Source organism: Miniopterus natalensis, chromosome 4 (assembly GCF_054644295.1).
Source record: "Miniopterus natalensis isolate mMinNat1 chromosome 4, mMinNat1.hap1, whole genome shotgun sequence".
NCBI lineage: Eukaryota > Metazoa > Chordata > Mammalia > Chiroptera > Miniopteridae > Miniopterus > Miniopterus natalensis.
This window is the reverse complement of record NC_142084.1, coordinates 34,833,032-34,847,614: the sequence shown is the minus strand read 5'-3', so window position 1 is coordinate 34,847,614 and position 14,583 is coordinate 34,833,032.

Sequence of the window (14,583 nt, the reverse complement as noted above, 5' to 3'; positions counted from 1 at the left end):
ATATAAAATTTTTATAATGTATCATTAATGATGTTCAGTATAATTACATTATTAGACATGCAAAGAAACTGGAAAGTGGAAGTCATAGTCATTTTTTGTTTGTTTTAAAGCAAAGAAAGCAGTTATTAGAAAATTATTTTGAGTTGGCATAAAGTCATATTTATATGCATAAAGTTAAAAGAAAGTATCTTGATAAAATTAAAGGAAAATATGACAAAGAATCTAAATAGAAAAATAAAAATCATGGAAAAAATGGAAAATCAAGAATTAAAATTTTCACAATCATTAACTGGGCTTCAAAGAAGCTTGACTATGGCAGAAGAAAGGTTCAGTGAACTTGAACACAGAGAAACAGATGGTCAGATTTCCATGAGAAATTCAGTGTGAGTGTTCACATTGCGTATGAATGGGAGAGGGTAGTAGGTAATAAGACGTGGATGAGAGGTCACAGCCATTTTGAGATCAGATTAGGTTTTCTCTGTCAAGTATGAAATAGTGTTGGAAGCAGAGGCCAAAGAAATTTGCTCACCAAAATGCCTAGGAGACTCAAAAACTGAAGGAAAGATGGTGAAATCAGAATCCAGGAAGTGATGACCAAAATTTCTTATTGATTAACTAGGTGTAGGAAAAAAGTCTCATTAATTTGTTTAACAAATAATTTTTGAATGCCTGCCATGTATCAGGAACTGTTTATGATGTTGGAGATACAGAAACATTCTCTGAAATGTTATTTAAAAGTAACTAACACATTTGCCATTATTTTGGTCACTGTGAGTATGCCTGGTGGAGATAGCATGATAGGAAAAAACCCTGCAATATTCAGCAACACCTAGTAAAATTGCAGTAATTTTTCCTGGAGAAGTTATCTGTGGAAAAATATCCAGTTGTGTGTATAAAAGTTTACAGTCTATCAGTTGAAAAAGTGGAGAGTCTAAATGTCTCAAAATAAAGGGTTGATTTAAAAACACATCAATACAATTATAGTAGTAATTCCTAAAATCAATTGAGGAGCTTGATAAGGCTACAGGTTTTCCTCTTTCACTCAAACTAAATGAGTCAGCATTTCTGGTGGTAGATCCTGAAAACCTGTATTTTTTAAGCAGTTCCCCAAATGATTTTTATGCAAGAGCGGTCATTGATCCATACAATGAAATGGTGTGTGGGCCTCAAAAAGCCTGTGGCAGAATAATTAGTGACATATAAAATACCTAAAATATACTGTTGAACAAAAGAGCACCACTCAGGAGTATGTGCATCATAATATAGTTTTTATTACGTACAAAACACACACACAGACATACACACACACAGAAACACAGACACAATATCACAGAGTAGTTTTGTTAACACTTAAAAGAGCAAACCATTTAAGAATTAGCATTATAATTAATGTAAATTATGAGATAAGACTAATATTTAGCAATTTATACTTAGAAGGCTATGTCAAGATATGCAGATGCTTCTGTTTTTCTTGTTTTAACTTTAGAAAAACATAATTGAGAGAAAGAGGTCTTTTAAATGGCCTTCCTAAGAAGGCAATATTTTGAAATTGTAGATAGCTGTAGGGGTGCACATCCTAAAAATAGAATGCCACACCACAGTTCCATTGCCTTGAAAGATTATTGTTAGAGCAATATGTAACGCTTGCTACTTAGTGCAGTCTGGTAGCGCAGCTAAATGAATGACTCTGGTGGCGAAGATTCAAACCTCAGCTCCTAATAAACAAGCTAAGGCCATTTACCTTTCAGAAAGCCCTCAATACACTAAATCATTAAGTCGAGACTCAAGAACATTTAATAGGAGGAAGAAGACCAAATTCAGATCGAGGATGCCAGTGAAGTAGAAAATAGCCCTCAAACCTTCTGATACGCAATTAGTTACCTGTAAAGCACTTTTACTTATGCTTTGAAATATGACTGACATTATGGAGGCAGTTTCTTGTAAACTATATAAACTCCGACCTATCACAAATATTTGGCAAATGTATTCCTGTTTAATATTTTTGTCAACAGAGTTTGGCCTACAAAAATGTGTAGTATATAATTTCAAAAAATTAGCATACAACAAATCCCCGCAATGGAAAATGCTATTGAACATAATTATACTTGGGGTGAGTAAACCTTACTTCAGGGCTCCGTAGTGACTCAGATCATTGTTATGAGTCTCTGTTCTCCCTGCGTAAGTATTGCTCCCATAGAAGGTGTTGAGGATGATTAAATACCAATTCATTGAAGAAATCACATTCTAGGTTTTTTTGTTTTGTTTTGTTTTGTTTTTAAATATGTCTTTATTGATTTCAGAGAGAGGAAGGGAGAGGGAGAGAGAGAAATAGAAACATCAGAGATGAGAGAGCCATTGATCAGCTGCCTCCTGCAGGCCCCCGACTGGGGATCGAGCCCGCAACCCAGGCATGTGCCCTGATGGGGGATCGAACCCTGATCGCCTGAATCCTAGGTCGATGCTCAACGGCTGAGCCACACCAGCTGGGCCACATACTAGGTTTTACTGTTGTTTAGTTTTATTCATATTTGTTTTGTTTATAGATTCACACTTATCGGTATATGATATAAATATAATTTTTTAACATGGAGAAAAATATGTTGTCTACCCACAGGTATAGTTATTGAGGGTTCCATATTATAAGTTGAAAAATAGTGACGTTTATTTTTGGAATAGAAGAAGAAAACAAATCATCAAGTTGACTGATTTGCTCCGAAAAATTATTCGAGCTATGAGAAAATTTCTCAACCCACTTCAATCTGGGCTCTTGTATAGAATCGACAACAAGAATGGATCACTGATGTGTGATTCCTGAGACTAAAATTTTAAAGTTTTGTTACAGGATATCTGAGCATATTACCAATGTCTAGTCTACAATGAGTGCTGAATAAATGATGTTGCCACTACTTGTTGAAGTAGACATCAAGTGAGTTGAGAAGCAGCTAGAGCAGAGATTGAATATAAATCTGAAATTTTAGCTGTTTGACCTTAGGTAAAATTACTTAACTTTTTTAGATATCATTGCACACTTTAGAAAACAACAACAACAAAATGAAGTAATACTCAAGCTTTGGAACTTAGATGTATAGTTTTGCCATTCTCAATTGCAGTTTCCTTAGGCCCAAAATGAAAATGGTTTTACTAACTTCAGTATATATTTATGAAAATCAAATTTAAAATGATGCATATGTATTTTATAACTTAAGTGGTGCATAATACATGTTGTTTTTGAACATGCTGTATTGTATGCTGAATGTATATGCAATTTTTAAGGCAATATTGAAAATATGCAAGTATTTAATATATGGGATATTTTTCTTTTTCTCTTTTCTTGTTTCGACTTCTACAACTAATTCCAGTACCTTTAGGAGTAAGAAAGCTAGAGAATGTGATGAGATATACATGTCTCATGTCAGATTTCAGAAAAGAAAGTAATGTTAAATTTTAAGAAATGTGCAGTCTCCTACAATTTTAATAATATGTCATAAAAATATAAAAATTCTTCTACAGTCATTTTTGTGCCTTAAAACATAGCCTTAGATAACATCGAGATGGATGAATTTTGATCTAGAAACACATTGGTGAGCAGAGGGTTTAGGAATACAGCTGGTTTAAAGTAATCTTTCTGTACTTTTTGATTGGAGTTCTGACTTCCAGTGCTGAACTCTTTCTGTTTAGACCTCTGCTCTGCATAGGACTGTCAAATTTATTTTTTTATATAACATCAATGTGAGAGAGACACATCGATTGGTTGCCTTGCGGCGGGGATCGAGCCTGCAACAGAGGTATGTGCCTTTGGCCAGAATCAAACCGAGGACCCTTCAGTCCTCGGGCTGATGCTCTAACCATTGAGCCAAACAGGCTAAGGCAGGACTGTCAAATTTAAAGTAAGACATTCTTCTTCAGCCCTTCCTTAGTGATTAAATAAGTAATCATTTCAGAAATAGTTAGAACCATCAAACTTTCTAATATGCTAGCCCACCCAAAGGAAATACTTCACGCTGGTTTTCAGAATAAGCATTAGGAATAGTCAGTCTGGTTAAGTTGCCTTCCGTTACTTTTAATTTTTTTAATGCTAAACTCAGAGCAACTCAGTTGCAATGATGTCCCATTTTTGCACTGTAGCAAATTGATACATTATGCTGAATCTTACAAGTGAAAAACTCGATTATTCATTCTATGTTATACTGTAACCTGAGTGGGCAAATTCCTAAGTTTTCTAGAATTTTATAACACCCAAAATAAAGTGGCCTACTTCTCATTTTTAGCGTTCATTGAAGAGAAAAATTTGCTGTGTATGGTATTTTAATTTATAATCACCTATTATTAATGTCTACTTCATACATTCCCCTAAAACCTCCAACAGAGAAGCAAAATGAAAACAGTAAAAGCATCTTGTGACCAGCAGCAGAGCACACCTGCTCCCAGCCACAGACTGGATTTACCAGTAAAATCCTACATAGCCAGCTTGGAAAAACAGGAGAAACAGACCTGAGTGGACATATTTCGAGTAGGGAGCACTGAAGAAACGTGATAGAGTCTGGTAAGGGGGGGTGTAAAAAGGGGGAGACCCCCTGAAGCCTGTGCCAGGCTCTAAGGCCAAGGGTTAGAGGCTGCAAAGCTCTCTTCCCTCGGGAGTGCGGCCCGGCCTCCAAAAGCGGGGATCTCACACCCCGAAAGGAGGAGAGGAGGAGAGGGGAAGGAGAGCACATGCAGGGTGGGCAGAGGGCCCCAGGGGAGCAGTGTGCCAGCCAGGAGGGGACCATGCCTCCCAGGGAAACAACGTGCCTAAGGGCTGCAGGGACGGGAGCCTTTCACCCCAGGTGCTGACCTTGGGAAGGCTGTCCCACAGTGTGTGGCTCCCCAGTAGAAAGGGGCCAGAGGGCTGCACCCAGCAGCCACCTACAGGGACCCTATGCTTTCCTTTAAGGCACTGTGTAGAACCCCAGAAAGCATTAGGAGTTCAATAAGGGCGGTGGAGTAAAGCCACAGACAGAGGCCTAATGGCATTGCTTAAGGATGGTGATGAAACTCTCAGAGAAAGACCTATATAAATGCAAAGCAGTGGCTTCTAGTGGTGACAGGAGAGCAAAATGGAGTACACCTTTTACGTTAACTTTTTAATGTTTGACTTCTCAGTTCTTGGCTGACTTGACAATGTTTACAACATTGCAATATCTGGCTTTCTTTAGCCCTGTTGACATCAACACTCCTGTGTATTTATGCTTATGTGGCACAGTTAATAGAAGACATGCCACTCTACTCTGCTATTAACCCTGAGATCTTCAGAGGCTCTGTGGCCACCTTTTAACCCTGAGCTGTGTCTTTTTTCAAATAATGCAAATATATGGAAAGAAAAATGGGGTTGGTGTCACCGTTGCTCCAGCCTCCTAATTGTCATGACCTTGATGCTGCAAACTCCTGTAGCTGCAGTAGAGACAGAGAGGTGTAGCTTTGCCATTGATTGATGGGAAAAGACACTCAAGAAGAATGACCTCGAAAAGCCCAAGACAATTTGAAAAGTACTTAACCTCTTACATATTAAAAATATTCTTTTGTTTTTCTGTAAGATGACAGCAGTAACAAATTCTATGAGTAGATTCATAGTCAAACTTCGACGGTTTTTATTTTCTTTGCACTTATTAAAATATGATAGTTAAGCGAAAATTTCCAATTATTAATATTTATGTTCTGAAATTGTGTCAAAAAATCATCCAGTTGATACAGCTTGGTGCTACTATTCCTTTAATTGCCTTATTACAACAGTTGGCCTCCTTTTCGTTTAGCTCCTTCATTCTCCTGTTTAAAAACTGTTACCCTGAGAAGCCTGTGCTCGCAGAAGCTATTGCTTGAAGCGGCCTCATTTTGAAGTTGTCCTGAAAGAGGCAGCAAGTAACGTGTAGGAAGAGCAGGCAAAGGCACTAACATGGTCACTCATAGGCCCATGTATCCCCTGAAAAAGAAAGTGACAATAAAATGAGAGGACATTGAGGCTGTCACAGAAGCTCATCGGCAATAACGTGTCTTTACCACCATTCCTGTTTCTGTGTCTAGCAACTACGTATCCCGAATGCTGAAATTCACCTTTTAATGGTGAAGGGACAGATGGGTTTGTCATAGAAATGCCTCCTGCAGATTTCCTCTTATTCATGGAATTGGCACATTGGACTTTTTCTTTTCTTTTATGTTGTCCTTTTTGACAAAAATCAGGCAAGGACCTTTCTTAAAAAATGGCCTACCCTGATGGTCCAGGGTTCTCAGGTTTGAAAACATGAAATCATCTGAAAATCTGTCCTTCACTGTCTGTAGTCACCAGGGGAGGTTATACTGTTTTATTTTTTCTAAACAAATCGTGGATTCCACTTTTCTCCATCTCTGTTTAACACGTTAGATACTAGTTCATTGTTATTTATATACATTGCAAGTATCCTCTCCTGGTCTGTGACTTGTTTTTTCATATTCTGGTGTATTTTATTAATAGGCATTATTTTTCAGGACAGTTTTAGACATACAGAAAAATTGAGAAGATAGTGCAGAGAGTTCTCATATACCCTACACCTAGTTTCCTTACTATTAACATCGTACATGAGTATGGTCCATTCTTTAAATTAATGAACCAATATTAAGACATTATTATTAATTGAAGTCCATACTTTATTCAGATTTCCTTGATTTTTAACCTAACATCTTTTTTCTGTCCTTGGATCCCATCCAAGTTCTCATAAGACGTTTAGTTGTCTTGTGTTCTCAGGATCCTCTTGACTGTGACAGTTTCTCTGACACTCCTTTTTTTTTTATGACCTTGACAGTTTTAAAGAGTACTGGTTAACTATTTTATAGGATGCTTCACTATTGGGATTTGTTTGATTGTTTTCTCACGAAAAAGCTGGGTTATAGGTTACTGAGAGGAAGACCACAAAGGTCATCCGACCATATCAAGGGTACACAGTATCCCATGGTTTACAACTGTTGATGTTGACTTTGAACATCTGCCTGAGGTAGTGTTTGTCAGGATTCTCTACTGTAAAGTTACTATTTTCCCCCTTCCTATACTGTACTCTTTGGAAGGAAGTCACTTTATGAAGCACACATATTAGGAGTCAGGGTACTCTAATTTTTAGTCATAATTCCTGATGCATAAACTAAAGCAAAGGCATCTTCCAGTTTAAGGATAGTGTTGCCTCAGAAGTCTTAATGTGTATCACATGAATAGAGAGAGATATTTATTCATAATGAGAAAGTCAAATGAAGAAGTATAAATTAAGATATATTTAACACTCAGTAGGGGTTACAGAAATATTTAAAAAATAAAATTAGTATCTATCCTTGAGAGTTTATAATCTCTTTAGTTAGGAGCCTGGGAAGATATAAAAAAGTCAAAAATTAAAATACAGTCTTTAAAAAAATACTTTTGTTTTTGATGTGTGGATTTATATAGAAGGGAAACAAATCTTACATAATGTCTCCTCAATCTGATATTTTTCAACAGAATCAGTAGAGATTCTTTTGTTAAAAAAAAACAAAGCAACCCCCCTCCCAAGAAAAAGGAAAGAAAAGAAAAGATGCCATGGTTATTCCACCAAGGATTCTTATTAGAGGGTCCAGTTGTTTCAGATACATATGAAATTAAACAAACTAGCAAGCCCATTGTGTGTAATTATAGTGAACACCCAGTGTTGCAAGGCACAAGTATTAGCACTGTTCTCATCTATAGATGCATTAATTGCTTAAAGAAAAAGCATGTGTTGGGGAAACAAAGAAAAAAAAAAAGCTAAGAGCATGACATTTAAGGTATACCATTGAGTTGAATTTGAAAATAAATACAGGACTTGGACTGGAAGAGGGGAGTGAGGTATGAATTTCAGGCAAGACGCATAGCTTAGAACAAGGGTTCAGATGGAGGACCCCCCTATGCATGGAGAGGGCAGGAAGAAGAGTAGCAATTAATGAGATAAAATATTTAGGTCTGAGTAAGATACTTATTAAAGTGAAGCCAAACCATTGTTTTAATAATGTGGAACCTCTGTTAAAAATCATGATAATCCCCCATTTCCATAGGAAAAATAATCCAAAGCCCTTTACTGTGGCATGCAGGGTTCAGCAGTGCCTCACTTCAACCCATGGTTTTAGATTAGTCATCCACAGTTTCTTCATCAGTAACCTACTTGCCAGCCACAGAAGCCACTTGAATTTAGACTTGAGTAGTGTAATACCATCTACAATTTACGTATAAAACACATAGGACAGCAAATCGGCTTTGGACAATTTCCTATGTATAGGCCGCTATGCCTTTCAGTATATGAATGCCACACCACAGATTTATAGGTTATCATAGAAAAAAACAAGGCATGAGGCAAAAGCAATTATGTATAAATTAGCCAGCTGCAAGTTCTGAGAATAATGTCCCACAGATATGCCTTAAATTAGGAAATGACTGAGACACACCAGAGCTCACGGCAGAGTTTTTTGTCTGGAGTCCATAGCAGTAATCTTCAGTAGGAAGTGGCAGGGAGAAAACCAAAATGCATGTGCTGTGTCACAGTAAGAGCGAAGTTACTCTTGTTTCCTGAAAGATGTTTGAATTCTTTATGGTACTTGCTAAGACACTTTTCCTTTCTTTTTCTTATTTGACAGCTTATACTTAGAATATTTCATTACCTGGGTTAGCCAGAGTAACTTGGACCTCTTTTACCTTAACCTTGAAAGAACCAAGGTAATATGATTTATTAATCAAATGGTGTAAAAGAGACAAAATCTCATCTTCTGAGAACAGAAACCAGATCTAAAATATTTACAAGATTTAATAGTCAAAATGAACCTTGCTTTGTAACAATACTTTTAACAAGGATTTGCTTGGCTATTTCGGTAATTTTTAAAGCTATAAAATAATTATCTGGAATGTTATCCATTAGCTTTCTCTATTCTCTCAAGAAGAAACTGGATATTATATATTAGGTCTAAAGTTTTTGCACATGTCCTCTTTGAGGGTTTGATCATTTAAGATCAAAGCCAGAGTTTCAAAGTCTGAAACTCTGAAAAGAATGCAATTATTTTTTCACAGCTGTTTGCTATTTCACCCCTGCAAGAACAATAATAATTCAGTAGACATATTTTTCCAGCAAAGAAAGAGTTTAAATTGCGATTGAGGACATGTGTTGGTAAGGCCGAGCTACTTATGTTAGCCGGTCAAACTAATCCCTGTCTTGGATGATGGAAGCTCTCTACAGATTCCTAGGAGTTTCTGTATCGTGATTTTTGTTTGCTAGCTTTAATCAAGGCTGTTATGAAAAGGAAATAATTCCTTGAATAGAACTATGAATAACACTTTGGTTAAATGACATGATTTTATCAAAGGGCTAAGGCATTGATTCAGATAGCCAGCTGCGTAATGTAGGGCTTCCGTCTACTTTGTTTTCCTAGAAAAGATGAAGATTACTCTCTAGTTACATGTTTTGCCCTGTTTTATTCCATCTTCTGTTGCTTGTCCTGCGTGATTTCATATTAATTATTGTTTTAGCCTTCTCTGTGTTGGTTGAATGGATATTTCTCTCTGCTTTTACTTTGTTTCTTACTGAGAAGCAGTAAAAATGTTATTCTTTATTTCGGAAATAAGAGCATGCAAAACAAAAGGGCAAGCAAACGAGAAACTCAAACACACGCTGGCTGTTTTTTGTTTCCACTGGGCTTTTTCACTCTCTCACTTTCTGTATTTCCTCATTGCTGTTTTGCCAGCATCAACAAAAGGCTGAACTGAAAAATGGTCGAAGTCCATCATTTTATGAAGACTGCTCTAATTGATTCTATATGGGCTAATTCAGAGTTGGAATGGAGTTGGAATGGAACTGTGAGATTGTATTAAGAAAACGAGATCTGTGAGGAGTTGTTCCCTCTGCAAGGCTGATCCCTAATATCCAATCCTACCTTATCTGAGCTTTTAATTTTCAATCTCCCATCTGATCTGAAAATGACTTTGGGATTAAATAGTTTAAAGAAGAAGTGAGGGGTGAGGGGCTGGTGTGGCACTTAGGACATAAAGCCTAGCCTCAGAAGAAAGAGTGGAGGTGCTCTTCAAGAAATCTGTGTCAAGCTACAAAACTAAGAGTGCGTTCCACTTCCTGTGTGTGTTGAGGCCTGTTCAAGGAGGTTGCAGACTGACTGTCACCGGCGTAGATGTACGTGTAGACACAGGAGCAGCCCAGTGGTTTTCAGTGTGCATCAAGCTCATTTTAGAGATTTCTGGACTGTCTGGGATTTGTAACCACTTGTAGAAAGGGTTGGGATAGAAGCTATAGCTTCTTGAAAAACTTTCCTATTACACATTATTGCACCTAGGTCCTGAAAGCCATCATAGTCAAGTGGGAAACCCCACAGTCAGTCCTAGTCTTGGCCTCCGCTCTTTAATTCCTATAATGTGATATTTTTTACAGATGAGGATGTGGAGACTGGTCCTTATAAATGAGCACATGTGTTAGAGAAAGATCTTGGACTTCTCTAGAGACCTCACCATTATTGTAATCACTGTAAGTCCTCAGTATTGGAGAGGCATTGCATTTCAGAATTAGGCTTCCATGTTTCAAGAAACACGGCCTGCCAAACCCTATCCCATGATTTGACAGAGGAGAGGGTCCTTTTTTCAATCCTCTGGTGCTTTATATAAAAAATGGGGAATAGATCCCGATTAATCAAACCTTTTCTGTGTCCACATATTCACCATTTCTTTTCAGAAGCCCCATTTTTATTCATATTCAAGATAGAATATTTGAAATCTTTACTCCCATTTCCACACACATCTGCGAAGCACAGGTTGTTTGTAGGTATAGTTCCTTTATTGTTATTTACTATTTGCCTAACACTGTCCTGCGCATATTCTTCTGGAAAACATCTGATAAAAGATAAAATAACAAAATTAGAGCATCAAGGCAAATCTGACAGATAAGATCTTCCTAAAATCATATTATCTCATTGCAGCACTATGAAATATTTTTGGTAATAGCAAGAAAGAAGGTAGCGATTCTGGTTTTCCATGATTGGAAAAGAAAGATAAGCGTTCAGCTGATAATCTAAGGTTGACTTTTGCTAGCCAGACTAGGCTTACAAATAAAATACATACTGTATTCCTTGCCATCTGCTCAGGAAATCTCTACTGCACTTTACACATTTCCAACTTTCTACCTCATCTATGAGAAAATTTGTTCTTACAGTTACCTCTTTTTACTAGACTCACTGTGATATCACGCTTTTCTTGGGGAGACTCTTTGATAAACACACGGCATAAACTGTGCTATGTGACACAGACTTTCATATTGAAGAGCTCCTCGAGCACCTGTAAGCCTCAGGATTATCCACAAGTAACAGGATGTTAAATTCTTTGGTGTTTCAAGGTCCGTAGTACAATAGCAGATAGCACTGAACAGGAAACAAATGCTCTTATGTAGATTTGAAAGAAAATGGCTTAAGAACCTGTAGCCAGCTCAGAGTTATGAGAGAGTAGTAATTGAATTAGGGAAGAAATTTCTTTGCAGGAAGGAATTGCTGTGCTCTGAGCCTCAGGGTCATGGGGCTGGTGCTACCTTCCCACCTCACCTAAGGAGGACCTTGCCAGTGGAACTGCCTTGCAACTATTGACCTACTTGCTGCAATTGGTTGAGATGAAAGACTTCTGCTTCACAAAAATAAGGAGGCTGAAGTTGACTGTGGACCTGACATGGATCTGAGTTGGGAAGTTTATAGGGCTGGCTCTGGTGGCAGAGCCAGTGCATCCTAAGAGGTCTACTGTATCTGCTGGTAAGGGCGAGGGACAGGGAAGTGTTCTACATGGGTCAAATGTGAACAAGAACTGGTGAGAAATTCGGGGTTGTCTTGGCTCCTATTTCCTAGAGCCCCAGAGAGGCAAGGAGTCCTTGGTTGAAGGTGCCTGGATATAAATTACTGGACACTCAGGAACAAAATAAGTTGTAAGTGACCACTCAGGATGGAGATGCTACCTTCCTGGCCAAGAAAATCTAGGAGAAAGTTGCTCAGCAGATACCACTCAGGGAAAAATCTAGCCTTAACCATCTACCAGGCATAGAGATTGACAAGCTACTCAGCTAAGAACCTGCCTAACTGTTATACCTCCTCCTTTTTCTGACTTGGAGTTGAGATACAGCAAAATAACAACTAAAAACAACTGAGGAAAGAGTGAAAAAGAAGAGTGTGGAAAGAATGGCCATTTCCCTTTTCTGGACAGAACTAGCTTGACGTAGGTGCAAGCTAAGGGAGAAAGATTTATCTCTAAGTCAGGTTCTGAGTGTTAATTTACATCTGGCGTTTCCCACTCTAATTGCAAAATTGAAAATGTTTGAACTGTAAGTTACCATAGGACCAGTTATTACCCAGAGTAAAGGAAAAGCAATAGTATGTCTGAATTTTCATCCAAAGGCAGGATGATATTATCCACACTGAATACACTTTAAGGAGTTGAACTGAGGGTGGTAGGGACACAAAAATAAAATTGTGTTTTATTTTGCAGATTGTGCTTGTTTTGTGCCTAAAATGGCTGTGCATATTTTGTTTTATTATAATTTTATTTTTTAACTTCTTCCTTTTGATATAAGGGTTAATGGAAAATATTGATATTAAGTTAGGTAAACTGGGTAGAGATTTTACAATGCATTCTCAGGAAATTTGTTAGTTCTTCTAATTTACCCATAAGTTATTATTTTAGGTACCTTAAAAGTTCTATATCACTACATGGTTCTAAGTTTTTGTCTTTAATTTTGTATCTCTTAGAGATTTATAGTTTACATGTGCTGTTACAATCCTTATCTCATTTGACACTCAAAATAATCCTGTGTGGTAGCAGAACAAACATGGTTCTGCCTGTTTTAGAGAAAAGAAAATATTCAGAAGTAAATTAATTACTCAAGTTGATATAGCTAAAAAGTTGCAAGACCAGGATTCCAACAGTCTGCTGATTACAAATTTCACAAATCCAGATTCTGTATGTCAGTGTCCATATGCTCTTCTGACAGATAATAATCCATAATAGCTCATCATTTCTGAGCACTTCTTAAGCGAGAGGCACTTTACTAACTGCCTTTCATTAACTTGTTTTTGATAACCCTATGAGGTGGAGATGAATGTTCTCATTTTGCAGATGAGAAAACTGAGGCTTTCATAAACATAAAGGTTTTCATATACTAAACAATAAGTGGCACTGAGAGGATTAGAAACCCAGGCATTCTAACTTCAGAGCCTTATCCGTTAACCATTGCATTCTCCATGTTCTTGAAATGGGTACTTTATAGCAAGTACATGGGTCTTCACATAGATCAGAAACCTAAAGTGTGCATAATTTAAGCAGAACTGCTACTGAACTGCTGCTTGTCTAGAGAGGTAGAAAGAACACTGGGCCTGAAGTCAATAGATTTAGTTTTCACATCAGTTTTGGTTTTGGATATTTGTGATATTAACCAAGTTGCATAATTTTTCTCTATCTTTTCTTATAGGTCTATCATACAGAAACTACAGGGTGTCCCAAAATAATGTATACACATTTTAACAGCTGATTGCTCAATTGATGTTTCTTTCTTTTCGGATTTAACCCATTGGAATAAATAATGGGTTAAAAGTATGTATGCATTTGGGGGGGACACCCTATATATTTAAATTCATTATGCAACCTGAAAAGTCTTATACATAGGTTCATACAGTAAGAGTGAAGTAATTTCTGAAGGATAAAAATTATAAATATATATGCTGCCTTTGTCCATTTGGGCTACTGTAACTAAAACAGCCATGGACTGGTGGCTTATAAGCAACTGAAATGTATTTCTTGCCGTTCTGGAGGCTAGAAAGTACAAGATCAAGGCACTGGCAAGGCTCGGTGTTGGGTGAGGGCCTGCTTCTTGTCTCATAGATTGCCCTTTTCTTGCTGTGTTCTCACACAGTGAGAGGGCCAAGGGAGCTCTGTGGGATCCTAAAAAAGGGATCTAATCTCATTGGATCTAATCCCATAAGGGCACTAATCCCATTCATGAAGGCTCTGCCCTCAAGAGCTAATAACTTCTCCAAATACTATCGGACTGGGAATTAAGTTTTAACATATTAATTTTTGAGTAACACAAACATTGGTGTATGGCATATGCCGTTAATGCCATTAGTTGCAAAACAAATAATGAGGAAGATACTAATTTCTCATCTGTTATCATGGCTGCTACTCAGCTGACATGCATGGTAGCTGGCATGTCTCTGTGCTGTACCATTTATTAAATATTTTCTAGGTACATTTGTCTTTGAAAATCCCAAATGAAAGCAGCCCATGCATATCTAAAACAGTAGTATATTAGCACATGGCTCTTGAAAAAGGAGTTTGTTGGGTAAAAATATTCCAATCAAAATTTCAGAAACTGTCAACTTTTTAAATATATATTTACTATTTAACAGTAAAATCTTTAACCAATGGACTAAAAGTTGAATTGGAATAAAATCTTATGCATTGACATTCATTTCAAAATGCTAAGTTTTATACAGTCAACACTTTCATAGCTTACACATTGACATGTTAATTTATTCTTATATACCGAATTTTGACTGTAATAT